The sequence below is a fragment of the Tympanuchus pallidicinctus genome, unplaced genomic scaffold (genome assembly GCF_026119805.1).
Source record: "Tympanuchus pallidicinctus isolate F22 unplaced genomic scaffold, pur_lepc_1.0 scaffold31, whole genome shotgun sequence".
NCBI lineage: Eukaryota > Metazoa > Chordata > Aves > Galliformes > Phasianidae > Tympanuchus > Tympanuchus pallidicinctus.
Genome location: NW_026294749.1, coordinates 8,020,370 through 8,040,920, shown reverse-complemented (window position 1 = coordinate 8,040,920; position 20,551 = coordinate 8,020,370). Strand labels below are relative to the sequence as shown.

At 45.1% G+C, this 20,551-nt stretch overlaps 1 protein-coding gene across 9 annotated transcripts in view; it reads right to left on the bottom strand.

The window, feature by feature from the left end:
* Positions 1-20,551, bottom strand: part of ATXN1 (ataxin 1) — a 270,887-nt gene that overhangs the window by 133,190 nt on the left and 117,146 nt on the right. For 6 of the 9 annotated variants that reach the window (XR_008210032.1, XM_052697772.1, XM_052697769.1 and 3 more), the window contains exon 3: positions 8,959-9,088. The exons of 1 other annotated variant lie outside the window; for it this stretch is intronic. The gene's annotated coding sequence lies outside the window, so the exon portion shown is untranslated. Of the gene's footprint in view, positions 1-8,958; positions 9,089-9,197; positions 9,609-20,195; positions 20,258-20,551 lie in introns of those variants that run through there. 2 more of the 9 variants (XM_052697773.1, XM_052697774.1) reach the window with 2 other exon arrangements.

Sequence of the window (20,551 nt, the reverse complement as noted above, 5' to 3'; positions counted from 1 at the left end):
GGTCCTCTCACAGCCCCTGCCACAGCAAACAGGCAAATTCCCAAAGCTGCAGCTTGAAAAGTAAGGCAGCAGTTACCTCACATCGTGATACTCCATTGAGAATATGAAGATAAAGCAATTTGCTAACAATTATCCTCTGGATGCGAAGCCAGGGTCTAGGTAACACCTGTGGGTGACATTCCAGACACAGGCAGAGTTTTCTAAATTACACCAGTGAGCCTCAGAGAAGAGGCTGAAGAGCAAAGCTCCAAAAATACAATCTGTTCGCGTATCAACAGGGCGCATAAAGGGTTAACAAACCACTGCTGGTTATGTTCTTTATTAATCTCACCCCTCCCTTATTTAGCAATTTCCTCCTTAAATCCCGGCTTCTCTTGACCATTTCCCTCCCAATTTTGGGTCCTTTTCCTCCCAAGATTATCATCTGCTACAAGTTCCCCCTCCTGTCCCATGCCCGCATTCCAGGCTTTGTCCTGCTTCTCTGCAACACCCGACTTCTGGCTGGGCTTCACGCTCACTTCATGTTTATGGCTCTCCTGCTCTTCCAAGCTTGCAAAGCTGGTTTTCACTCTGCTGCCTACAACTGCCAGGACAAGGAGTAGAGTCTGCAAGCTGGAAAGAACAGCTCGTGAGCACCAGCCATCAGGAGAGCTGGGCTTTGTCCCTAGAAAACCAAGGTGGAAATGCACACCTTGCGACTTATTTAGTTCGAAGCCTGAATGTTTCTGTCTCGAATGTCTGTTTGTATCTCAAGTCACAAAGAAGCCATTAGTACCAATAATGTGTCATTACGGGGGCGTCAGCAGAGACTCTGCAGCTAAGGTTAATTTGAGATGCACAATTTAAAGCAGAACTAAAATCCCTCCATTTCACACTTTAATGACTGAATTCAAATCATTCTTCAAATTTGACACGGTAGCTGTTAAGGGGACCCCTGCACTTTTCTTTTTTTGCCAATTTTTAAGTAAAATGCAAGCTACCTATTTAGAAGAAAAACATTACAGATCCTGCCTTGCAATCATTTTAACCCATTTTCCCCTTAGATTTCTTCTCAGCAGCTTAATTCTTTGTGAGTCTTCATACTTTGGCCATTCATTCTGACATGCAAGATTATGCCTGATACAGGCTACTTCTGCAATTTGTAAAACAAATAGGCAGAGTTAATGATTTCACTCATAGTAATCCACATGACTTTGCCAAGATTTGCTTACCTTAAGCACACTACATCACTAACACAACAGTAGTATTTGCACAATTCTCTGTTGTAAGTATTTCTACTCTCAACATCCTGCTAAAACACTGGAGCCATACAATCTTCATTCTTCCCGTGGAAAACCAAGGCAAAGACAGAAGGATGCTGCAGTTCAACAGCTTTAAGCTGATCCAAGCAATGACCAAGAAGGGCAGTAGCACCCTGTTCACCTCTTCTTCCAAGTCTTTCTGACTTCTCCCTCCTGGCAGAAACACCACTCCTGATAAACTAACCAAGTAATGGGGACTCCCCTATTTGAAAACCTGCTTACCACAACAAAACTGAGCAGCCCACACTTAAACAGACCTTGAAGCAACCATTCAAGCAACTTAGGATCATACAGGGAACGTGCAACACAGCAAGAAATTGAGCCAAAGTCTCCCAAATCCACTGATGGTTTTTATCAAGACACTTCCCTGACCACAGCTGATAAGATACAGTAAATAATTAAGCAGAATCTCATTACAACACAACAAATCAGCATGATAGGCTAAGATTCATGCTGTTAAGCAGAGATGAAACAACTATCAGTGAAACACCTCCTGCCTTCTCCTGTGGATTCCTCAATACAGCTCACACTATGTCAGAAAAACACATAGAAATGCTTTCTTGCCATCCGACGCTCAACTCGATTTTGTTCTGAATTTTGAAGAAATCACAGCACCAGCACATAGACATTCTTTGGAGAACTGCCCTCCATGCTAAAAATGGCAATGGAATTGCACAAGGGGGAAAAAAATTCCAAGAAATCTTTGACTCATCCATTGTTATTCATCAGGTTTCTGGAGCAGAGAATGGAATGCCGTCAAGCTGAAACTGACAACGCTGTTTTCTGATCTCTAAGTGATGTCAATCCTTCACCAAGCCACAAGTGCTGAGAAAATTTTCTCTGCAGAAATCTAAGAATGACTCTTAAATTTTGTTAGTTTGGGGGGAGGAAAAAAAAAAAACAACTGAGCTAAAAGAAGCACATGAAATTAAACTCCTACGTAGGCACGGTTTTGAGTACTGAGAATATTAGGATTCACAGCTTTGTGCTCTCCGTGACTCAGACTCAGACTCGCTGCCACAAGAGTCAAGAGACCTGGGACCCAACTGGAGCTCTGCAGAAACCTGCTGTATTGTGTGATTTTATTTTTTGCTTCCTTTTACTACGTAGCAGCAGATATGCCCCCAAAGACTCAGCACAGACTTCGTACCTGTTCAGTTGATGTATTTTGCTCCAAGTAGCTTTCACCCAGCAAAACCAGATTTTTCCGCTATCTAGTTCTTATGGTTTTAGAACAACACAGCGCCGACCAAATATAACAGCAGAAATGGCTTCAATAAAGTTCTGAGAATAACACATCTACTCCGGCATGCCAGCACACTATTTTTAATTATAGCTCATTAAAGATGTAATGGAAGAAGAATCACATCCACTTCCACCACTGCTCTGTCAAGGCAGTGAGCTAATCACGCTGCTGTATCGTACAAAAAGGAACACTTCTGCATAGTGATTGAGGTAATCTAATTGAAAGGCAAAAAGCAGTGATTCACTCCTTGTTCTATCTGTTACTGCAACATGTTTTCTGCCTATCACGGGGCCCAAGCAGCCACACAGCAATTGGTTGCAAATGTTAGTAAAACAGAGACCTGGAAAATGAAAAAAAAAGCAACAAGTCAGATGAAATGCTGAACAGGAAAAAGAAAAAAAAAAAAAAAAGAAATCTGGACTGCAGACGAGAAGCACTTTACAGAACAGCATGCAAATGCAGGCCTGTAAGGTAATTTAAACCAAATGCAGACTGCAGACTGAAACTGAAGTAGTTTGGTGAGTCAGCACAGTACGAGGACATGAAAACTACACATGAAAAGTGCAACTTTTTTTTGTATAATGCATACTATTTCATACCAATTTACCAGAAACAAATTAATTGTCTCCTTCATGATTAGCCTCCTCCTCCTCTTTTTGGACTCGACCTCTACCTTCCAGAAACAAGCTGCGTGCAGGCTGACTAGCTGTGCACTCTGATGTCTAGGACTTTCATTTCCCTTTCACAGAAATTTCATCTCCAGACCATGACAACGTTAATAAACAATCACTGTTTTCCTGTCTTCCAAGATTACTTTCCTCTGGAAATGAAAAAGTACTTTAAACCAAAGCTGCGGAGAATCATTACAGGCTCCAACAATGTAAATGTCTCCCAGATTCTGCCAGCCCAGAGGCTTCAGCCACCTACAGCTCTGGTGCACACTAGGTCCTTAGCACTGACCATGCAAAGGAAAGCCAGCCTCGTCTCTGCTTCAAATATTTTCAAAGCCATAACAGTTTTTAAACTTACAAAGCAATTTTCATCTTCGTTTTCATCTCATCCTTGCCTCATACTTTCACAAGAACGTAATCCTGTGAAAGCCACAACAATTGCTTGTTCATTGGAGACTGTCACTCTGTGAAGTGCTTTCTGAGATAGATTTGTATGGACAGGCGTGTGTAGCAATGAATAATCCAAAAATATCCACAATAGATAATAAGCAGAGTCTAGAAAAAAAAATACCATGTACTGCAAACATGGCCCAAGTTGGAATGAATGCCGACAGTAGCAACAGGACAGGAAGAGCAAAATGTTATTGTATGTTACTGGCACGCAGCCCATAATTACAAAAAATACTGCAGCATTCCCCAGCAGAGCAGAAAATATTATCATTGCAAACAAAGCAGCTGCAGCACCCTGCCTGTTGCTGCAAACACACTGCGGACACGCAGCAGAGGCAACAGAGGAGAGGGCGGCTGGCTGCTGAAGGACTCCCAGCCTGCGGGTGGCACGTCTTCTCATGTCCACAGCTGCCCCGCTCCAGAGCATGAGCAGCTCCTGGTCAGCAGCAGTGGGCTCCCACATGGGCTCCAGCTGCCAAGCCCTGTGGCATAGGAGAAAATGGTTTTAGCAGTCTCACAAGTCTTTCTGTTCCACCTCTTCGGTGTTAACTGCTGTCTTACCTGGCTGTCTCCAACCCTCTACGAATGGTGTTTAACAAGAGGCTAGCAAGAGGCAAGAGCCTCTGTCCGAATCAGACGACACACAGCAGTGCTGCTACAACCAGTACAATTCATCTCCCACGACGGTGAGCAGCCGCTCCACTGTGTATTACCCACACAGAAGACAACAAGCACACAAGTTTATGGTCAGTGCTCTTCCCCACCCTCCACCCATGGGCTGTCAGCACAAGGCACGGTCCCACCAGCTACAATTAAGCCACAGCTCAGCTCCTCTGCTGACAGGCATGTAAAGCATACAGATTAGCAGCCCTGGTTCATCATTCATAAGAAGTAGTTCTATGAAGTTTGGTTTCTACATGAGTCATGACAAAAAACTCAGCTAAGGAGCCAGACACTTTCTCCAGGCTTTATGTATTTGCAGAGTAGAAAACAGAAATAGAAGTCTGAGCAGTGAGATTAGCAGAGAAGGAAACCCCATTCAATTGAAAGATACTTATTTCTAACTTGAGTTTCCTCCATAGACTGCAGACAGTTACAAAGTCTCTGGACAAAGCTGCAGAACCTCAGCTTAGCCTCAGCTATCAACAGCACTACCTGTATTCAGAACCTCCCCACAGTCCTGCAGTGCTAAAGCTAAGTTTGAGACACACAACATCAGCTGCTTGCCAGTCTCTTTTAGAGATACTCTAATCATCATCTTATTTTCTTACTGCTAACCAGAAAGATGACACCTTTAGGAGGGAGCACATTAACTGCCATACCACAATGCTGCCCAATTCACCAGTGCTTCTTGTCTTTCACACAGCAGTTTTTCTGTGTCAAACACGGAGATGACTGTAGCAGGAATGTATGCAGTCGGTTGCAAGACTACATTTTTGTATTCTCATAAGCCATTCATTGGTTTATAGATACAAAGTCCCACAGGGAGGGCTGCTAATCCACATAAAGTCTCTGGGTGCAGGATCTGACTCTCTGACGTAGCAGATGTGTAAAATAACATCTAACCAAACATCTCCCCAGTAACTCTGCAGCTAGAGACTGAGAAGTCCTAAGAATGTGTCCAAGGGCAATGAAGAAGGGGAAGGATAAGAACAGGGACCTGTATCTAGAAAGAAAAGAGAAGGTCAGGCCTTGTGAATTGTTTTTTTTTATGGTGCAGTTATTTTTTCACATCCATAGCCAAGCTGCGGCACCACAAGTGAGGACTACTGGGGACTGGGGAGCACAGCCACTGAGGCCTGCTTTGATCCACAGCAGACTGATCAACTAACTCCTTGGTTTCTGGGAATCTTAAAGATCCTACCTCTGAAGCCTCTACTGTGCCTCCAAAGACCTTCTTCCAAAAGGAAGGTCTAACTCCTCGAGAAGAAAACACTTCTCAACAAAAAGCACACAGCTCTGTAACACTGCTCACCACAGAGGCCCCTCTCCACTCTCAGAGCTGACGTGTGGAAAACACAGCCCCCATGGTTTTACATGCAGAGAAGAGTGGCGGGTGAGAAAAAAATCAAGATCTTGTTCAAAAGTCCCAATGTAAAACTTCTGGCTACTCCCATTTTATGAAGTTAAAACCAGTCTCTGCTAGGAGCTGCCTGAACTTCAGATCTGGATCCTGCCCTTTGCAAAGCTGCTAGTGGGCTTGGATCCAAGGCTTGTGTTCAAGCTCTTATCTACTCCATGCTAAAACGACTAGAACCATGCATTCTTTATAACAAATAGCCTCACAGAGAGGAAGCACAGTATTGGCACGGTTCATGTTTACATCACTCTTCCAAAAGCCAAAACACATGGTTGAAGTTGGAAATATAACAGTTTTTGTGTATTTTGCCTAATGTGGTTTACAGCCAGAGCAGTCAATGGCTGCATCAGCTTCATCCATTTCAGCGGGTGAAGCTCAGGAGCAAAAATCCCAGGTGATGCTCACCAGCACTGAACACAACATGGGCACGGGCAGCAGCACAGACGTGGCTGTGCCCTGCTGCAAGGGGGCCCTGGCTGTGCCACGACACACTCAGCTCCCCGCAGTGAAGGTCTCCATTCTCTGTCCCCACCACCTCCTCTTCACAAAGGCTTACACACACTTACATAAACAAATGAACAATTCCATTATGTGCCTGGCAGCCCGTGCACTTTCTTTCTGCTTCACAATAGAGGCGCCCCATTGAAAAGATCCATATACAGGGGGAAAAAATCTAAGCAAGTCTCCAGCAAGCACACATATTATCAAAGCCTCATTTCCACTTAACACAAGTTGCTTTGGGAACGAATGCAGCTGACTTGAGGGGAAAAACACAAACAAACAAACAAGCAACCTCTTTTTCCATTAGCTAGGAGAAAAAAAAACAAAAAAAAAATCGAACCAGTGCCATCTTTGTTGAAGGGCTCCACTAAAGTAATGGTTTAGAAGAGCTGAGGAGCATGGATGGGGGACAATTTGTGACTGATCACTGCCATCTGAACATGGCACGCTGACAGCTGAAAGAAGAGCAGAGAAAGGCAAAACAAAACAGGCATGTGTTTAATCCGGGCAGGCTCAGTCCCCCATTTTCATTCCCAGTGAAAAAATAAAAGGCTAAAGGAAGCCGGTCCCTCCGCCTGCTCAGCACGCACACAGCTCCCTGCCTCACACCACAGGACACGAGGATGGAGGCACTGCTTCTTCACGTGCTGGAAAAAAACACTGCCATATCTTAAAACGCATCTCTCACCACCAAAGAACCTCCCTTTCTCTGATACTGCCAGCGAGCTCCTCCACTCCCAAATGCACTGAAATCTAAACAAGACTCAACAATTTTGTGACGGCGACGGAGAGCTGATCGAATGATTATAAAGGTCACGCAGATGCTACAAAGATATATTCCCCTGAACTTCAACATGAGTTTCCTCAGAGACCAACAGCAAAAAGGCTGCTGTGAAAGGAAAATCGTGCACGTTTTCTTTGTCAGATGTCAATGAAAAAAAGACAGGAATAAAAGCATTGTGACTTGCACTCCACAGAGCTCAGAAGGAATGCTTGCTGACAGAAAATGGGGACTGGGAGGAAACAAGGTGGGCTCACAGATGTCACAAAGGGCTCACTGTGGTTCCTTCCCTTTCTCACCAGCCTGGTCTGGCCACAACTGTTGTCCTATGCCTGTAGTAGGGTGAGCCCCAGAGAGCAAAGTCTTGTAACACCTGAGCTGCAGGGATGGGGGGAGAGATGGCGAAAGGAAGGGGGAGTTGTAAGATCCAGAGCTCCTACATGGCATATGGCAGCTGTCTCAAATGTATTTGCATTAATGCCTCACTTCACAACTACAAAAATTGCCTCACACTCCTACTGGCAGAGTCTCGTATCCCCTTTTGTGCTCACAGTCCCTAATGCAAGAAGTGTATGTAAAAAGAAGTCGTCCACACTGATTTGCAAGTTTCTAACTTTTTTGGATAAATCTGTACAAATGCCCACAAGGACTGGTGCAATTTCCCAAGAAATGGCTCCAGTCCACCAACCAGAAAGGAAATATTTAGCTCCCTGCAGCGAGTCTGTTATTTCAAAAGAAACTTAATAGCTCTATTCCTACAGAGCAAATACAGAGCAATCACCAGGGGCCAGCTATGCTCTCCTTTCTTCTGAAACCTGGTAAGCAACAAATGTCTGCAAATGCCACCAGGCAAAGGGTTTTGATATTCTGTACAGTTGTGAGGTTATATGCCCTGCTTCTACCAGCTTATGTTGGCTCTTCTCATTCTGCAGGTTTCTTACAGTAATTTTGCCTTCTTCGGCACACTTGTAGGTCAGAAAGGAATAAATAACTTTTATTTATTCCTTCAAAAAAAAAGCCTGCTTTCTCAGTTTTCATTTAGGCAGCATTTCACTGGCTGGTTTTACAACTGTAACATTTCCTCTGAACTAGACAAAACAAGAAGACTCAGAGGTCATTCTTTTCTAATGAGAGCAATGAAAACAAAAAGAGAAAGACTACAGGGAAAAGGTGGGCTCTTCATTGGAGTTCATAATTAATTGTCTTTATTAAAAATATTTAATAACTCAAGACAACACAATTCAGCTTCATTCAGGGAACTCCTAGTTCTGCTGCTAGTCGAACATCTAAGTGCAAATTGCAACTCTGGTTATGAAAGGTACGTTATTTTCTTTATACTTTTAACTCTTCTTGTTCAAAGACACACTGATGAAGCAATTAAGGGCGACGTGTTTATTACAGCTGGTGGAGTACTAACAGGCTCCGTCAAGAAGTTTGGTAAGCACCAACGAGGTGCTTGAACATAAAAATGAGAACTATGTGTTTAATACAAAAGTATCACTTAAGAATGCTGTAAGCTCCAATTACTCGTGACGTTATCAGCAACAGTAACATAACTGTATATGCGTTCTTCTGGCAGTGCATTGCATTTTCTTCAATAGCTTTCCTCTGCAGAGTTCCCATGTCACACAGATTCCAAACGTGGAAATACTTAGGCGCACGCTTAACTTTCAGGGAGAACAGCCACATTGATTTAAACAAGGTTCAACCCGTACAAATGTTAGAATGATCGCCTGTGTGCAGGATGGGACCTCACGGGGCCCATTTTCCAAAAGATAACTGCATTACATATATTTTTGCTGCTGTTCTTCTTTCCCTCTCTCCGCTATCTTTATCGCCACGGGCACAAATATGACACTCGGAGGTAAAAAGGATTAATTTAATCACAAACTAACCGTAACTTACGAGATGACCCTCCAGTCACTCACCTCAAACCATCTGAGTGTTTCGAGATGTTACTGCGCAAGTCTCCTTTCTTCTCTCCCCTCTCTCACATGAGATGCTGCAGCGGTTTTTTTCTGATGCTTCGCATTAAAACTCTTTCCTGGGCTCCAGGATCTTAAACAAAAACAAACCAAGAAACACTCAGAATGAACATGTCATTTCAAGCGACTGGTGGGTGGCTCGGGGGAAATCCCTGACCTTTCTCCAATGTATATTTCATTACCTTCAGTGAGCGTGCTAACTCCCCACAGCAGAAGCACTCTTCTGTGGGCTGCTCTTACAACAAAACAAACCAGCAACTATTTTAGACCAGTGAAAAACATGCCATTTTTAAAATCTCTATGGCAGTATGCTACAAAGTGTTTAAAGAAGGATCTTGTGTACAACCGGGCTCCGCAAAATAATGAAGGAGAAAAGGGATGAAAGCTCAGAGATGCAAATCAAGAAGAAAAAAAAAGATAACCATTATGTAAGCATCGAACTGTTAGAGGGGAGAGCAACGATTGGCTTTATTATCATTGCAGTGCTACCACTGATGTTATTACTAGCAGTAACATGCATAGCTCCCGAATCGGAGACGTTTTTGGAACAGTCAGGGGACACAGCGACGTGCCAGGGAACCTGCACAGTGCCTACACCACAGAACCCAGCCCTAGCAGAGGAGAGGAAGGAAGGGAGGAGGAGGAGCGACAAAGCACTGAGTAAGAGAAACTGGCAGGTCTCTAACACAATCAATTCTGACGTTCTCCACCATCGCCAAAAAAGGTCTGAATGGGTCTGACCGCCACCTACGTGCTGCTGCGCTACGCCGAGCGCTTCCTCGTCCCCTCCCGCACCCCCACTCCTCTCCTCACCCCTACCTGCGGTGCCTCAGCCAGCAGCCGAGAGCCGGCAGCCCAGGCTGTGTCAGCAGGAAAACCCCTCGGCTGCGAGCAGCCGGCGCTGCCAGCCGACGCAGAGCTTGGACGGCACGCTCCTGCATTTGCACGGCCCCGCTGGAGCGCAGGCATCCCGGTTATTCCCTCCGCACCATTTTTAGCACCAACAACTCTATTCCTCTGCATTCATTCTTGTGCTGCTGAAAGCCTGAACGGCGAGCCGTTCCCGTGGCTACACCTGTGACTGACCCCACCGAAACCAACAACCTTTCACAACGTGACAAAGAAGAGAGTTTGACCTTGCGTGCAGTTGAGCCGAACTGCTTCGGGTTTTCTTCCCTCAGCTATGACAGACAGACACTCTGAGCAATTTTTTCCATTGCTTTTAATTAAGAAATGGAGACATTATCCACAGCCTTCTGTGGCTGTACATACTTCAGAAAATACAACTAAAGTGGTCAGAAACTCTTAGAAGTACAGCTTTTCGCATCACACTTTATCTCCCCCCCTCCCTTAAAGAAAACCCAAAACTCAGCCCAAAGACCAACACAAACCAGGAGCAACATGGGCTTCCCTAACCCTGCCCAGGGCCTGCACCTGTTTCACCACTCCCACAAGTTGCTTACAGCATGAACAAATCCCCAAGTGCTCCATTTAAATTATCCTGCTCCTCTGTGCTCCTCCATGCTTAGGCTGCTCCTGCTTCCCTTGGGGAGCCCGCTCTCACGCCTAGCAGCCAAGCCTACAGATTTGCAGGGAGGGGACAGAGCCCTCCAAAGCTGTAACACACATCCAGAGAAGGCTGCGAGTTCAAAGTGAAATGAGGACAACCTGTCCGTGACTCATTCCACCCAGAAACGATTCTTAATTTAAGAAAAACTGTTAAAAGAATTCTTTTACAGAATGCCCCCCCCCCCCGAACCAACGAGCTCCTGCCTCCCTCCATCTTTCCCCAGCTCAAATACAAGGTAGCTGGGGACTCTATTTTAAGACTGAAAACAGTGTAAAACCCTCCTGCCCTCATGTCTCCGTTAAAGAGACAGACTGTTTTTTGAGGGACAGATTCCCAGCTATCCTCCAGACTTTTCACACGACCTAGGGGCAAATGATATGTGACACTTCCTGAAGGGCTGGAATAGTTATAAATGACACCTGAGCTTCTACGGTGCCTTTTAGGCATGAGAGTTTGGCTCCTAATCATAGAATCATAGAATCACCAGGGTTGGAAAAGATACACATGGTCGCTTCACCCTGATTTTCCTGTGCCTCAGTTTCCTTCGTCTCTACAACAAAGATAACAGCATCTCAGAGGGCTGTAAGAAACACAACACCCACACTGAATTAGTGGTGATGTGGTAACGTGGGCAAAGCTGCAGATACCTCTTAGCTCACGTGAAACTGAAACTTCACATCCCCCAAATGAACAGAAACAACCTGGTAAGCCAAACCGAGGTGCCGGACGTGGCTCTGTCCATGTCTGAATCTGTTCTGCGGGCAGCCCTTCCACCCATACAACTCCCTCCCCCTGGGTGCTCCCAGCAGGCGTGGGGCAGGCTGAATGGTTTCACTGTAGTCACACAGCAGCTTTACAGCTGCTCAGAAAAGGCCTATTGTAGCCCTGTATTTTACTATCTCAAGTAGCATACATTCATTTGCTGTACAGCTCCTGTTACCCATCTGATCTTTACAGAAAAAGAAGCAACAAGTCAGAGTTTGCCAAATGAAAAGCGGTTTTACTGCGAGGGAGAGATTTTTTTCGGTTACGGTATTAAAAACAGTGGTGAAATCTTAATGCACAACGATTCAGTCACACAACTGACAGTCAGATGAGACGGACTTTGCAAAACCCCACGCGAGTAGATTTGACAGCGTAATTCTAAGCGCCTTGATTTTTCTGCACTGTGCCCAGGCTTGAGTCAGGGCGGAAGGACAGTTCTGCACAGGGTGCGCTCCTCCAGCATCCAACTACTCCACTCTCCCCCTTCTGGAGAAATGGATGCAGCTTCGAACAACTCTGCAACTAATGAGGTGGTGCAGAGTTCATCCAGCCCCCCAGCACAGCCAAAGGCAGACTTACTGTGAAGCATAAATCCTCATCCTCCTCCCATACACACTGTGTGGCCCTGCCAGCTAAAAAGAGGCTGAATTTAGTGCGGGTTCCATCACAACAGCATCTCATCGAGCCTACAGCATGCCATACTCCTAATCCCCAGAAATTAAACGATGATCAATCAGCTCACATTTCCCCCTAACGTATTACTTTCTTAAAAGTTCTGATATCAGACAAAAATCACAGGGCCTTTTTCTTTGGCTTTGGAGCTGTAGGAATGCAACAAGCGCTATGCTGCTCTGCTGTTGCAAGATGGAAATATTTTGCCTTTTAATGCAAGCTGAGACAGAGAATTCCCCTTGCTATGTCAGCCAGGGACTTTAAGAAAACCTCCCAAGAGCTGCAGGCCGATGAAATGCCACCAGTGGGACCTTTCTCCCCCTGCAGCAATTGTGTCTCTCTCAAAGCGCTGCATGAGTTGCATGGAATGAACTGATTATGCATTCCAGTCAACTGGTACATTAATTATTTTAGCATGGCTTGACTGTGATCAAAACTGATGAAAAACCATGGCAGTGGAAACAAAGAATCAAGTAAAGAAAGGAAATAAACCTCAGAACAAACTATAGAGGAAGACACAGCTTATGTTTTCTGTGGGTGGGGAGAAGATGGCTCTCCTGTCTATGTTTTGGGATTTGGGGCAGGCTAAGTCTCATATGATGGCTAGCTACAAAGGATGGGGAAATGGCAGCACCAGGCTCTTCGTGTGCCCTCATTTCACCAATAGGAATTCTTGTCCCCAGACACTGCACAAAAGGGTCTGCTGCCCTTCCCTGCCTCTGACAAGGAGTCAGTATGAAAAACATAAACTCTCCACTTAGCAGCTCAGAGTGATTTTTATTACCTGATTTTTGGAGCAAGGGCTATCAGCCCTCACTTACTGCACCTGTGCCTCAAAGCATCCTGTTTATCACTTAAAAGTGCTGCAGAGACATGCTCTCCCCCTAGCCCAGAAGGTTGTTAGGTCTTTCCAAGTCGTAATCACCCCAGCTTTCCCAGGCACGGACTGCAGGCCCTCCTGGGCTCCCTCGTAAATACCTTGTTATCCCAGGATCTGAGCACAGGAGCAATGTCTCAAGAGAGATGTACTGTGCCACGCACCTGAGGCTCATCCTGCTGCACGTGGACTTGATGTACAGCCACCTACATTCATCCGGATGCAAAACTCCTGTGCTCCTCTCTGGTGAAAGCCAAGAGTGCCAGCACACAAACACCTGAATGCCACGTGTTCACATCCTCACAGTCTGTCAGGTAACAGCTTTTGTACAACTTGTGCTCTGCCCCTGAAAGGCAGTAGATTAGTAACTCTGCTAAATGCCGTGTATGGCCTTGAAAGAGGTGTTAAGAAAAATCAAGTGTGACATGATGAGTTGCAGTGTTCAGATACATTACGAGCTCCTCAAATTCAAGGGCTCTTAGAAAAAAGAAGAAATTTTATGCTTTTTGGGACAGATGAGCCTGGAATTTTTCCTTTTATCTTCTGCCTTACTTGCTCAGGCTAACCCCCATTCTAGCTATACAACACCGGATTCTGAGATGCATTAATTTGATGATACATACAGAGATTCCATAATCCATATTCCTTATATATTTAAGTATCTCCAGCACCAAGGAGAAACAGGACACTTCAGGAGAAACCTCTGGCGACCTCTGTTGCAGGAAAGGTCTGACCACAAGCTTTTGTTAGAACAAAAATATAACTGAGCCACAACCAGCTCAGCACTATTGCAGTCAACCAACAGTGGCCTTACAATTTGAGATCAGCAAGTCCATGGGAGCAGCCTGGGCAGCAAATAAAACCTTCCACACAGAGAACAAATGTTGTCCTCTGCCTGGGTCAAGAGAGTTGGTTGGCTACAAAACCAGGTTGGCTACTGCAGCCAAATCTACCCTTCTAATGAAGGAGAGACAGGACACTGAAATGGATGAAGCTTTTGTACAAGCCTACTTGTCCAGACGTAATTTCTTTTCTTTTTAAAGCACTGTGCTATTGTCTCTGTCATCTCTACTTCTACTTCCTTTTCCTCAGCACAAATCATAACACAAGCACTTTGACAAATAATGGGTTTGGTAGCAGGCTCTCTGGGCTGCCAACTGTCAAATTCAGAAAGCAGGACTGTCACATCTGCCAGACAGGCTCTCACACCTACTGTCTAAGGTAACATCATACATTTTGCAAAGTCATGCTAGCAATAATGACATTACGTCTCACCATACCGTATGCTCCTTCCCTGCCTCAGGACACACACACCAAAAGGAGTCTGCACACCTTTTTATTACAATGGCTGATAACCTCAGTTCACTGCAATATCTGAGCACCCTCTTTTGTTTAAGGATGTCAGCGCTGTCCCCAGCGGCACATGCTGATGTCAGCAAGTCACATAAATGTGAGATGGGCCATGATTTGTTTAGCATCTAACAATCACTTGGCATTTTTTAAGCTCCTAAAAGAAGATATGACCCCTCTTTTCGTAGAAGATTTCTTCTTTCTAACTTCTCAAAACAGCCTTCCTTCTCTGAGGCTTACTCGCATCAACCTTCCCCTTTCAGTACTAAATGCAAAGAAAAGGGAAGAACATCAACTAAGAAAAATGATGAAATGTGTTTTATTAAGTGGTATGGCCACAAGACCATACAGCTGAAATATACCTTTCTTTCCATCCCTTTATTTTACAGTGTCCCTTCAGGACACGTCTCCACTGCTGCTTTTGTTCTGATCAGGGCTATGGCTTTTGAAGAAAGTCTCCCTCCTGCCTGGGCTCTTGCTTGTGTTATGGGGTGAGCCTGCAGCTGAACTGAATCTCTCCCAAGAGGAACTAAATAAGAAGCACCAAGCTGTCCTGGAGCACAACTAATGGGCATGCACTCCGTGGGACCTTACTGCTCAGAAGGAAAAGAAACCCTGAAACGTGCCTGATGTAGTCCTCAGGATCCCAGCAACAAGTTTGGCACCACAAAGATCCTCCCCAGCTGGTCTACATGACTTACTGATGCTGTTATAACCATAAAAACAAAGTATTTTACTGTCATTCATCTTATTGTCACCATAAAAAATAAGAATATTATATTTTAATTTAGTATTACAACAGCCTAATGGTGACAGCAATCTTGAAGCAAACAATGGAGAGAGAAGGGAAGAGAGAACAAAGTAGTTTCTGTTAAAACAACTAACAATTTCTGTAGCTGTAAAATTAATTCTATTACTCCTTAAAATATTTCTCTGACCTTCTTGCCTAAACAGTAGAGAATGGTTATAGAAAATACAAACCAAACTGAATTTAAAAAAAGAGAAAACACAAAACACTACCTTTCTCCCACTAAACTCCATGAACAATAGAAAATTCTAGGTAGTAGCTGCAAAAACAGTCAGTAGAAAATTGCAGGCAGTAATGGCTTTCTAAGATGACTGTGGTGATATCTCAGCTTAAGGCAAATACCCTTCGATATCTTTCTCAGGATGGGCCTTCTGTACTTTTTCCCACATCATTAAAAATCTTGAAATTTTAAAACTCTTTCATAATTAGTTTTAGTTGTAAGATGCTCAATCCACTTTTCTCCAGCACACGGAAGGTTAAGAATCCTGCGACACGATGCCTAACTCTCTCAGTCACCTCTTCCAGCTATTAGGAACTACCCGCTGAGCTCACAGAGGTTTGCAGGCCACTTGGAGGCTCCCAGAAGCCACCCATCTACACAACCTACAACGCTTGTGTAACAAGAAGGGACACAGCATCTTCTGCTCACAGTCCATTTTTCCCCTTGCAAGCAATAAGAGCATAGATTTTCACTGGAAGCTGTTAAAAAGTACGTGGTGATGGAAACTGCCTTGCGCTCCCAGCGCAGGAGACAAACTACAGCCAGTTGCTCCACCTGCTCAACTTCTGTTAGACATTTCTGGACTTGATAACAAATTTGAGACCAGGAATGACCCCCAGTGGTCTTCTGAGGACCTGGCCGAGGACAAGTGAAACCCCTTCCTTGTACCCCAGTATTTCTTGAGAGCTTCCCCTCTCTGTTCCATGCCTCACATTGGCCCTCCACACGAGACAGCTCTGAGGTCCCTGCAAGCCGGAAGCCAAAACGAGGAGGAAGTCTGTGTAAAATCCACAGTCTCACTTCACAACTACTGTCCGTATTCATGAATGAAAAGGGCACAGTCAGCAGGGGAAGCTGGGCCCAGTCACCACAGCTAACAGGCTGTTTGTCCCCCTTCTTAAAAGCAGTCAATTTGCACATGTTTCCTTCAAAGATAACTGTTTCTATGAGCAAGACCCATAGTTTCTAGTGAGCTTGACTTTCAAGAGAGTAGCTTTGCCCTTAACCTCTCATCTTGCAATTACCAGAGCCACCTGATAAGGTTTTGGAGCTCTAATAACCAACCTCAGTGTTTCAATCTCATTCATTAGGGACTCTGGGTGTGGAACAAGAGTGAGAGGCTGTAACACTAGCTCTCCCACCCAGCCCTTGTCACATCACTTTGTCACCCTCTGGTTCCATTTGCTACCTGTAGGACACGGCAAATGAAAGAGAGAGCTGTTGGCTTAGAACAGAGGAAAGTTAGAAACGTAAAAACACTAAATTTATTAAGCCAGTACAGGAAACACAAAAGGAGCTAGGATCCTTAAAAGACCAGCTAGTCCCGTAAGTGGTGGAGGTCAGGACAGCTGGTTCATGGGGCTTTGCCTCTGGCACAGTAAGGGGCATGCTCTGAGCAAAGCTGGCCCAGCCCTGGGAGCCCCACAGCTGCTCACACCCCCGTGCCCTCTCTCATCTGCAACAGCACAGACGAGCCTTTCCTTCAGAAGGTCACCAGCCTGTCGCCGCCCTGCATCCGACCGCCTGTTTCATAAAACTGCTAGGAATTCAAGGTCTTTGTGATCTCAACCTTTCTGTTAAATTTAGCTCAAACTGGCCAGCGGATTCCAAAGCTATTACAAGGAGACTAAGAGAAAGATAGCAAGCTCAGGAAAGAAAACAAGCTAAAATATCGGTCCTGGCCCTTGAAAAATGATGTTGGACTGGCAAGAAAGGTAAACAACCAGATCTGATGTGAAAATTCAGAGCTGCAGTGCTAATTCTGCAAGATTAATTAGTACCAAATCCAAGCAGAGCCTTGCCCAGGGAGATTTATTTTACTTATGCTGCTGTGAAACACAGCTTTACTTTTACTCACCATGAATTGCATTCTGCTTATGAATAATATTAGTTATGTTTTTTGGGGAATTAAATTGTAATCTTTCCTCTGTTCCATTTAACACATTCTATTTACTACTGTCACTTGTTTGTGATACTACTCAATTGTAACTAGAGAAACTGGGACAACATTTTGTTCCTATGCAAGACAGGAAAAGTGTATCTGAGATTTAGGTACAGATAATAGAGTCAGATCTGCTTCAGATGACACAGGACAAGTGGGTGTCTGGGGTTTTTAGAGGGAGGTGAGGAAGAGAAAGGGTTTTTCCCCAGGAGGATCGAAACAAGGTACTTTTTCTTTAATGTGATTCATGATATAAGATAGATAATGACAATATCAGTTACAGAGCTCAGTTTGTGGAAAATTCAGAATGCTGCATATTGCTATGCACTTAGCGAGCACAGTTAGTAAACAGAGAAAAAAAACAAATTTCCAACTTATTTTGAATATTGTACCTCTACATGCACAAACATGGAGTGATGTGGGCTGCAGTACAGTCTGCTCTCTTCAGGACTTACTCAAGCCGAGGATAAAACTGCTTCCAACCTGCAAAGTTCTGCCATCCCAAAGCCAGCACTCACTCAACACAGTTTCATTTTTCAGCGCCAACCAGCACACATTTTCACAGTCTACTCCCCTCTCTGCGTTCCTCGATCTCACACGCAGTGTTTCGTTTTGCTGCCCACCACCAGTGGCTGCAGCACCACATAACCCTCCTGTGGCCAAGTGCGCAAAATGAAAGTAACCCAGCAGCCTCTGCAGAATCGCCAACTGCACAGCCTTCCTTCAAAGGGGCAGAAAAGACAACATCCAGCTTTCAGCAACCGGAATACAACTAAATAAAGCCAACAATCAGCACAAAATCACTTTAAAAGAAACACAGCAGTTTCTAGAAAGTGACAAACCCCCTCCCCTAGCGCTAGTCTCTCGACTCGTGCTTGATGCTAAAATGTACAAGCTTCAACCAGCAGGTATATATACATTTAAAAGTAAAATATACTTCAGATTAACCAACGTATGGCTTTAAACACAAACTAAGAGATTTAAATATTAGCCAGGAACATTAAATTCCTTTAGGCTTACGCTAATCCAGTATGATACAGAACATACAATTTCAGCTTAGAATCCCTTCAGAAGCAAGAATCACCCTTCTTGTGCATGTAAGGGGACATCATTCAGCCCAAAAACCTGCAGGGACATCCAAGCTCTGTGAAAAGATTTCATCCACCCATGAACTTACTGCTTTCCTGGGGGTTTTTTGAAATTGTTAATGGGATATTATCATGAAAAACCAACTGATTTTCAATAAAATCTCTCGCTGTGAGAGAGATTTGGCCACAAGGCCAAATCCCCATGAGCACAAGTATAGCCACATTTGTGTCACAGAAAAAAAGCTAAATGGAAACCAAAAATCCTTCACTGCCATTTGAGCATTTTTTTCGGAAGTGCTTTCCTCAAAGCTTCCTCAAGTTAGTATTTGCTATTTAAAATCTCTGCCTTTGAAAAATAACGGCAGCTGATCTGCATGCAAAGAACATGGGGTATTTTGGTATTTTGATTTTTTCAAACATTGAGGATTACTGGCATCTGTGAACAAATGGCCATGGACTCCCTCTGCTTTCTCTCCCATCAACATCACAAGCCACCCGCTGGAAGTGGTAAAAGACTTGTAATTTGGGGCTTTTCCTGCATCATAAAGTTTTGCTGGAAACTCTCCAGAATAAGCCAACGAGGCTCTTTCAAACCCCAAACGTACCCATTTATGTGCTTAACATTCACGACTCCAAGAAGTGAGCTGGGCTGCTCCGATTTGTAAGCTAAACATCGACACAGCCAGCAGTGTAACCCAAGCCGGGTAGCAGTACCACAGCTGACTGCCCGGGGAGCTGAGCCTTCCTCCCTGCTTCTCCAGCTGCCTTTCCCTCTGTATTGCAGGGACGAGGCCAACAACAAACGGGCCTGCTACTGTTGGTGCTAATCGCCTGCTAGTCACGTCAGTCTGCAAGGCAAACTGACACGTCTATTCATTTTCACTGTTCCTAGTATTTATAATATCGTTTCTCTAGGACTGCAAAGTAGCTGCCAATTATTACTAGAATTTGGCACGCAGAAGCTCATGTGTATGAAAAAACATGATCAAACAATATGTAGCTCATTAAAGGAAGTTTGTAACTCCGTTTCCTGCTCTAATACCTTGTTTTTATCTCTTGGAAGTATTTACCACGCCACCTGATTAGGCTGAGCTGCTTATGTATTTTGAAAATACAAATTATGCCATCAGTCGTCTGCTGCATGACAGTAAACTTGCAATTACACAACTTCGGGAGCTCCTGCAGCACACCGAGCACAACCCAGCCCCAGGTGCCAGCAGGTAACAGCCAGGTTACCCAACTGGTATCCACCCACAAAGAAAACTGGGGCGTAAAACAGTTGAACCTTGTGCCCAGGGTGAACGGAGCTGCGTCTCTCTGGGTTACCTCTGCAGGCACACAAAGGTGGCAGCTCTTGCAGAGTGGCTGGCAGGTCTAACAGTGCTACCTCAAGGCTGATCTTTCACAGTGGGGCAATGTCAATAAGGCATGGAGTCCTAATCCCATTTCAAAACCTCCTCCCATTCTTTTTCTTTCCTCTCCTCCAGCTCGCCTTTCACGGCGCTCCTCACAGAGACTAATGCAGACTATTCAGCCCTTCTCATCTGCACAGAAACACACACCCAGGGTCGCTCCTGGCCTCCAGGGCAGGATCCAGGACTGTGTCAGCTCACCGCAATTAACACACCACCAGCAGGAGACACAGCCAGCTGAAGGACCTTGAGAAACCCACCCTTAATACGTACATTCCTCCTCATTTCTATCAGCCAACTTAAAAGCCCCTCCCCGCACAACACGGACAGCAGTAGTCAGAAAAAAAACGCAGGTGTAAGTGTTAAACTGCAGGGCTTAGGAAGGCTTTCCAGTCTCGTATGAAATAATTCCCTCAATGGTTAACAGCCGGCTTTCTCTCTGCTGATGTGACACGCTATCTCAATTCACACGCTACCGGATTCCCGAGGCTGCAATCCATTCAGAAAGCCGGCGCAAACGCCACGGCCAATTTAAGATCTAAAGGAGGCTTTAAAGCATCGGCTTACACCTGCGGAAGCCCAGTGCCAGCCTCCATCGGAGGGGAGAGCAGCACCTGGGCGCCTCGCTGCCCTCAGGAGCCCCCGCCGCCCGGTGCCGGCACCACGGCAGAGGCAGCCGCAGAGCGCTGCTCGTCTGCTTCTCCTCGTGATGCGGGAGGGAGCGGCGATTGGTCCCGCGCAGATCTGCATGGCACCAGCGATCTATTTATACAGCTCCAGCGGGATGAAACTCTGCCTAGAAACTGCAGCCGGCTCTGCAGCTCTCGCGCTG